This window comes from Canis lupus, chromosome 4, assembly GCF_003254725.2.
Source record: "Canis lupus dingo isolate Sandy chromosome 4, ASM325472v2, whole genome shotgun sequence".
In the NCBI taxonomy this organism is placed as follows: domain Eukaryota; kingdom Metazoa; phylum Chordata; class Mammalia; order Carnivora; family Canidae; genus Canis; species Canis lupus.
The window spans coordinates 34,816,015-34,824,439 of record NC_064246.1 but is presented as its reverse complement, the minus strand read 5'-3'; positions in this window follow the sequence as shown (position 1 = coordinate 34,824,439).

The following is an 8,425-nucleotide window of genomic DNA, read 5'->3' as shown; positions in this document are numbered from 1 at the left end:
GCCTGCCTGGACTCTGCTCTCTCGAGTCGGCCCCAGCCCTGCAATGCACTCTGCTGTGCACGGTTTCCCTTGGTGGCAACACTTAGTGACCTCCGGCTGTTTGTTCCAGATTCCCTCTGCCCGTATTCTGCCCATGTGCCCTCCTCTACCCATTACCTCGGGCTGGACGTCCTGATGCCTGCTGCTCTCCCGGACTACCACCTGTTGTTTGCTCAGCTCTCTGGCTATCAGGCACTGCCTAGAGGCCTGGAGTTCCTCTCACCTGGCACCTGGAGCTGGGGCCTCCCCACCCCAGCTCCGCAGTAAATCTTTTCCTTCTCCATTTTTAGCAGTCCCTCACCCTGCCTTTCCCTTTCCCGAGAGCAGTGGATTTATGACTTACTGTACTTTGGTTATTTGTTAACCAGATAAAACCAAAACACAACTGGAGCGCCTGGGTGCCTCCTTCGGTTGTCTGCCTTGGGCTCAGGTCATGATCCCAGGGTCCTGGGATCCTCCCCCACATGGCGCTCCCTGCTCAATGGGGCGTCTGCTCCCCCCCCCTTCTCCACTCACCCCTGCCATTGTCATGCTCTTTCTCTCGCTGTCTCTCTAATAAATAAATAAAATCTTTAAAAACAAAGACAGCAACAAAAAACAACTATATATATTATGTGTGTGTGTGTTTGCTTTTATCTGGTTAACAAAGTATAGGAGGTGTGTGTGTAAAAACCCATATCTGATTCTACTCGCTGCTCCTAAACACCAGTTCTACTCAAGTATTTCTTTGGGACCAGAAGCGCAGAAACCCCTGCCTCTGGAGCTGAGGGTGATTACCTTGTGAATGGCTAGTTGAAGGAAGACAAGGTGTCGTGGTAAAGATCCGGGCTGAGATAACGGGGGAAGTGCAGTCCTGGATCAGGAGTGCTGAGTCATGAGCAGCTGTACTGCACCTGCTCTCTGTGGCCTGCATGGTTACCCAGATGTGTCCCAGGGGTGGGGGGTGCCACCGATGCGACCAGGCATTCTGGTTTATCCACCACACACGCTGGGGGTGCCTGTCTTTCTGCTGAACACAAAGTTCTGGGGGATAGAGACCATCTTATTTTCACTCCCCTGTATCCCCAGGATCTAGCATATGGCCTGGCACACGAGTAGGTGGTTAGTGGATGAATGACTGAATGCACTGGGATTTTATTGGACTCCTATCTTCTAAAGGTTTAAAATCTAGTAAAAAAAAAAAAAAAAAAAAGACCTGCAGATAACTCCTTCATTTGATATTTGCTTCTGAGTCAAGGTTTATTGCCCTGAAGATTGTTGATACTTCATTTTGTTCTCTACTGCTAGTTTGCCCTTACTCATTTATTTTGTTTTTATCAACTAAGGCAGGGTTGTATCATTAACTTTGAATTCCAACAGCTGGTTTTCAATAAATACAACTTGAGTTTTAGAGTTCTATATGCTCTTTAAGACAACTTCCTCACTTCTTTCACGGGGAAGCATAATCATACAGATATACAACCAGCAGCCAATACCTGTCAGTGTTTCTATAAAAATGTAGATTATTTTACATGTAGTTTGCTGCCCACCTTGACACCTGTCTTCCTCACTATCTACCTGAATTGTACGAGCTGTCCTCCGACTTGGTCATTCCCTCTTTAACTGCTCTTGCTCAGTTTTTCCAGCTTTCTCTTAATGAAACAATACTGTAATCAAACATCTGGGAGCCACCGACGTGTGGCAATATTCTGTTAGGCTGGTCTCTCTGACCCTGCAACATGGGCCACATTCATTCTTTTGATGTGATTCCTGCCTGCGATGCCCAAGTACCGCCTCTTGTGGGAGTCCTCCTAGATGGCTCCATCCTAAACCCCTTAGGCTTTTCTCTCTATATCATTGACATTTTTCATAATCTCTTTTTTTTCATAGTTTCTTAGGTGTCTCTCCTAAATAAGATTTTATACCTTGATTCTCTTACGTGTGAGTAGGGGCTTCCGAGCCCCCCAGCCTGGGGAAGGATAGGTAAAGACTGTCAGCATGCAGGGGGTCTCAAAACAGCAGCCCCACGCTGGGGCCTACCACTGTAATTGCGAAAGCCTTGCCTCTGCCAATCCTTTGTTTTCAAAGTCCAACCAGGGTCAGAGGTGGTCCCAAACTCCTCAGCGCATCTGCCGGGCTGCCTCAAGGTCAGAGAGGGCATTCCTCCCTCCTTTCTGCCCTCCCTTCCCTGGCTCTTAGCACGGTTGCTGTGGTCACTGCACTGAGCATCAGGGTGCTTATGTAGCAGGACTTGACACCATTTGGATCCTGCTCCGTAGGAAAGGTGCTCCCTGGGGTTATGCAGCCTAATACCTCCACCTGGCCCTGCTGAACCCCAGAAAGCTACCACCCCAATTGCAGGCAGGGAGCCTCATCCCAGGCTTGCTTGAAGAACCAGCTTTTTTTTTTTTTTTTTTTAATTTATTTATTTATGATAGTCACAGAGAGAGAGAGAGAAAGAGGCAGAGACACAGGCAGAGGGAGAAGCAGGCTCCATGCACCGGGAGCCCGATGTGGGATTGGATCCCGGGTCTCCAGGATCGCGCCCTGGGCCAAAGGCAGGCGCCAAACCGCTGCGCCACCCAGGGATCCCAAGAACCAGCTTTTTAATTAACATTATACATTTTACATAATGTTAACATATAATAATACGTACATGTACTATATACGTGTAACGTATCTTATTGTATAACATTAAATACCTTATACCTGGGCCACCTGGGTGGCCCAGTGGTTTAGCGCCTGCCTTCGGCCCAGGGCGTGATCCTGGCGACCCAGGGTCAAGTCCCACGTTGGACTTCCTGCATGGAGCCTGCTTCTCCCTCTGCCTCTCTCTCTCTCTGTGTGTCTCTCATGAATAAATAAATAAAATCTTAAAAAAAAAATACCTTATACCTTTCAGGGCATTTGGGGGAAATGAAAATGGCAGGATGCGTATTTGTCAGAATTAAGTCAGTGAGAATCCCATGTGAGATGTGTGATTAATCAAAAATTTTATTTATTTGATCAAAGTGGATGTTCTTAATAACAAAAGTTGTTTCAGGTTGCCTGGGGGGCTCAGCAGTTAAGCGCATCTGCCTTTGGCTCAGGGCGTGACCCCGGGGTCCTGGGATCGAGTCCCGCATCGGGCTCCCTGCATGGAGCCTGCTTCTACCTCCGCCTGTGTCTCTCTGCCTCTCTCTCTGTGTCTCATGAATAAATAAATAAAATATTTAAAAAACTATATTAAAAAATAACAAAAACTGTTTCATTGTTATACTTACAAAAATACACCCTTCTAATAAAAATTTAACCATATACACACCATATTTCATCAAAACTAAGATGTTATCGGTTGTAAGAAGCATTATTTCATGTACAACTAGGAAAGAAAAACACTGCCAATTAAATTAAACTCTGACACATTATCTGTTGTAAGACATTCGAATTTCAAAGATGATGGAATGTCCAAAAATGTGCATCTAAGAATTGATGAAATACAGTGTGTTTTAAGGCATCTACAAGGCAAAGCAACACCATACAGGCCAATAGTTTGAAATGCTGAGTTTCTAGGTTTTGACATATAATCTTATTTGTTTGTTATGCACAATCCTCGAATAGCCACACTATGAATGTTAACCACAAAAGCAGAAACAGCACAGTTCAACTGTATATAAACATGTAAAACAAAAGTGAATATCTTGGGATTCAGTCACAAAGTTCAGAAGAAAGGCCATCGAGTCACAGGCATGGGTTATATTACAAATAAAAAAGTAACTTTTTGACAGCTGCTTATACTGAAAACATGCAACGACCAGAAGAATTGTAACGTGGATGTTACCCAGGTTTTTGTCTTTGGAAAAGTCAAACCAAACAATCATAAAAATCTCGGCGGCGCAGTAGAATGACTTTACATCTATCCCGGAAGCTGAACAATGGTGCTCGTAGCTTATGGGGCCATCAGGAAAAGCCAGCTGTGGATTTCTTTCTAGTACAATTAATTGCTTCCGCTGTATATAAAATTGAAAGAATTGGGTGCTTTAGTGCGGAAAAAGGATATCCTGCTACACTGCTCCTATTTCCTCACAGAGGCTATTAGCGAGCCTTTTGCCATTAATTCACATGCATTGGATTATCCTGTGATGAAAGACCAAAGGCTTTTCATTTTTATAGTCTCTTATCTCCTATTTATTTGGCACCTCTCTGGAGATACCTGCTCTTCTCCCAGGACTGGCTAATTGCTAGGATGTCAGAAGGTGGCTAATGACCGACTTCCTTTCCAGAGACTAATTGTGAGCCCGTCTCCGTATTTTTCTTTCTTGGAGTGGCCCTTGTCATCGCTGAGGAGTATTCTGAGCTACGTCATTATGGGAGATGACGGATGCGGCCTGCTGGTGCCAAGTGTCAGTCCCTGCCCGTCGCCCACTTTGGGACCAGCAAGCGACCCATCTCTAAGCGCCTGCGGGGGCCTGAACTGCAGGGGGTGCGATAGTCACTGGCCGTGTGTCACTGTGTACATTTTAACTCAGTTCGAAGTAAATAAAATTAAAATTCAGTCTCTCAGCCTAGGCCCCCTAGTGCTCAATCGCCACATGAGGTTAGTGGTGACCATCGTGGAAGAGTGTGGCTAGAGGACATTTCCAACCTCACGGAAAGTTGTGTTGGCCCCGGTGATAGCGCCTGTGACCTGCTCGGCTTGGGCCTCCTGAACCGTATCTGAGCCCGTCTCCCGAACCGACTCTTCTCTGTTCCTGTTCTCACCATGCAAAACAAAGAGCAGACAGACAGCTATCAGGCATCACTGCTATAGTTTGCTACCAGCGAAGTCTTGGTGGACGTGTCAAAGTGCCAGAAATAGAGGGTTGCTGTTCACGAGGTATAACATTACAGTTACGTGATAAGTGTTCTCACCACAGTAAAATAAATAATAAAGTTTTTAAAGAGTAGAAAATAAAAATAAAATAAAACCCTAGAAAATAAGCCAAAATACTAATAGTGGTTGTCTCCAGGTAGTGGGACTAGGATTGCTTTTTTCTTCTTCCTGTTTATATGTTGTTTTTTTTTTTTTTTTTTTTGGATTTTATTAAATACGTATAGCTTTCTTAATTAAAAAATTACATCTGTTAAGCTTCAGGCTAAGGTGGTTTTATCCAGTCCCTGAGTCTGAGACAGAAGGTAGTCATTCTGAGCCACTGCTTCTTTAAAAACGACTCCCAGCCAGCAGCTTTTAATTGAGAGATCAGTATTCCCGTTTGATCGTTGATCGTAGCATGAAAACCGTCAGAACCAGCCAACGGGGTGCCCTCGAGCCCTGCTAAATAGAACTGCGGTCCATCCCTCTGGAAGAGAGGGCTCGGGGTCACTAGCAGTCCCCCCACCACCCCGATCTGTTGAGCACCGCGCCCTTCTAGAGTGCGGGGCAGTCTCGGGATCAAGGCCTCGCAGGTTACGGAGGCTCGTCGAGCTGAAGAGGGCTCTGGTTTTACCGCTGAGAAGAGAACCATAAAAAGGAGCCCTCGTTTCCTAAAAGTTCAGGCATGATCGTACAGGTTTAATTAGGAACAGCAAGGCTGTTTACAGCAAATTATAAACTGTATAAAGCAGACCTCAGAGGACACGCCCAGAGGATGTCCCATGAACCCTTACTTCTCCAAGTCCAGATTCAGCAGATCTGGCCTGGTGAGGTCGGGTGCTGCAGTGCCAGCCAGAGGAGTATCCCAGAAGTCCCTTTCCAGAACTTTCCATGACCAAAGGAGATGGCCAAATCGCTCGTGGAAAACGTATGTTTTTCTTTCCTTTTGTCCTCAAAACTTGCAGCCAATCCACCGTTTTCTGGCCTGCTACTGCCCCCACCCAGCAGAGAGACACTTCAGAACGAGCTAAGCAGTACGATACGGAGTGCAGAACACCAACTTTGGAGTCAGCATTCTGGCTGAACTTCTTGATTTTTGACCTTGTGTGGACTTGGTCAAACTCTCTGAATCCCAGGCTCTTCCTCTGTAACACGGGGACAAGTAACTAATATCAAACCTAATGAGACCGATGTGAAGATGACCTGAGAATATATGGAAACCAGTTGGCATAGAGTCAACACTCAATTAATTCTCGATACCTTTGTTTTTCCTTCTAGAAAGTGATCGGTCCATCAGTGTTTATGTTGAAGGGGAAAGAAAACAAACTGTAAAACTCTTAATGAGACTTACTTCAAATACAGCCCAGCACAGTTCAGTAATTAGTATAGAAGCTCTGGTGCAGCTTGGGCTGGGCTCCAGTTCTCCGTTCCAGCGTTGGCTCAGGAATTTCCTTCCCTAGGAAGCCTTCGCTGCCCACCCCAGGCTGAACTATGTCCCTCCTGACTGGCCCCGTGGCACCTCAAGCTTATTTCTGGCCTATCATTTACCTCGCATTCTGCTTCTCAGTCCAGAGTACCTAGCATTGGGCATGGAGTACATGATGTTATGGGGCATCTTCTCCAGGGCATCGGTTTACCTAATAATAAATGACTTAAAGCAAAGGGTGTAAAAACAAAAAAACAAAAAACAAAAGCAAAGAGCGTACCTTTTTTTTAAAGCTAAAAATTAGATTATAAAAGAAATTTCAGAATTGCATAGGGTCCCTGGAATGTTGTTTTTTTTGTATGTTGGTGGCCCTTTGCTTATAAGTCTGCTTTGCAGAAAAGCTGGAGAAGCATTTATTACCATAGGATAGTGAAATCACAGGGGAACTCGTGAGATTCTTCCACCAGACTGTGAGCTCTTTAGGGCAGGAACTGTGCCTCATCAACCTCTGAACTCACAATATATAGCTACTTAGCCTGAGGCCAGGCTCCAAGTAGAGGCTCCGTGAATGTGGACCTGAACTCAACTGTCTTCTCCCAGGACTTTGAGGAGAATATCGTATTTCCACTCAAGACAGGAACTTTGAAACTGTATAACGGACAGGACTTCACATTGAGTCCCTAATGGGAAGAATACAATTCAAGCTGTACTTTTTGAGGAGAGTATTTAACCTATCTGACCTCTGGCTTCCCGACCTGCCAGGGTCATGAAGATTCAGTGAAAAAAGATTCATAAGTGCCAACCACTGTCCTTGATACAGAGAAGGTGCATGGAAAAAAAAAAAAAAAGAAAAAGAAAAAGCTTATTTACTTTCCCCTGAAGTCACATTCTGGTTGTTAATCTACAAGCTTAGAGATGATTCTTACCATTTTAATGATTCCAAGCATCTCAAAAAGGACCTGATATCCATGGTTCAGGCTGAGCCAGTGCCTGGGGCTTCTTGTGCGACACTCTGGTCCTTCCTCCTAAACCTCCGACCTAATATTATATTGCCATTCCACAGCTTACTTACTGCCTCCGTTACCTTTCCATCAAATCTGGGCTTATCAGCTGGGAATAATTTAAGAAGAGGGTAGAAAGATACAACCACCTGTTAGGAGCTACAGGCTGCGAGTCAGGGCCCATTTCAAGCCTTACCTCACTCAGTAATCTGATTTACTCTCCCCACTTTGAGGCATGTCTCTGTCCTGGTTCTGGAGACAGCTCTGGACAAATATTGCCAATTCCTACCAGAGCATGAGCCAGGCAATCATGATCCCCAGATGGCTTCATTCTATTGGCCTGGGTCCAGGCTAGCTTTACCAGGAAACTAGTGAAGCTTAAGCGTCAGGGTCCCTCACTTTCAAAGGCCCCTGTGAATGCTGAGGGGCTGGAATGTTCTAGATTGAGAGAGGGAAGTCAGGTTACAACTGGGGAGCATTCCTCCTTTTTTTTTTTTTTATAAGATTTTATTTATTTGTGAGAGACACACAGAGAGAGGCAGAGACACAGGCAGAGGGAGAAGCAGGCTCCCTGCAGGGAACCCGCTGTGGGACCTGATCCCGGAACCCCAGGGTCACGGCCTGAACTGAAGGCAGACGCTCCACTGCTGATCCCCCGGGCTCCCCAGGGAGCAGTCATATGTACACTTTCCTGACAATCTGCTTGAAGAGCTTTCAGAAGAAAGAGACCTAGCGATCCCATGGTTCTAATCATTTGTTCTGATTCTTTCTTCTCATTTTAAATGACTGCTTGGTTTTAGAATTAATTTGGTGTTTGGAATTTTATTATAGTCTTTTTCTTAAAGATGGACCCATAAAACCTGGATCCCAAACCGGATCAGGTCCTTACCCAACCTTTGCCTACTTTTCTTCAGTGCCTCCTTAGCCGAAGAGTCACAAGCGTGGAAGGGGACCCTGCAGGGGTGTCTGTAGTGATGACAACACGCAGAATGGATGTGCCCTCACTGCTGGCCGTCTAGCTTGGGCCGCAGGCACACACTGGAGGCCTTTCACCAATTCTGCAAATGCAAGGACCCTCTGGCATTCAAAGTGCTTCATTAGAAGTGAAAGATAAGACTCTAGTAACTGGATTCTCCCCCTGAATCTGCA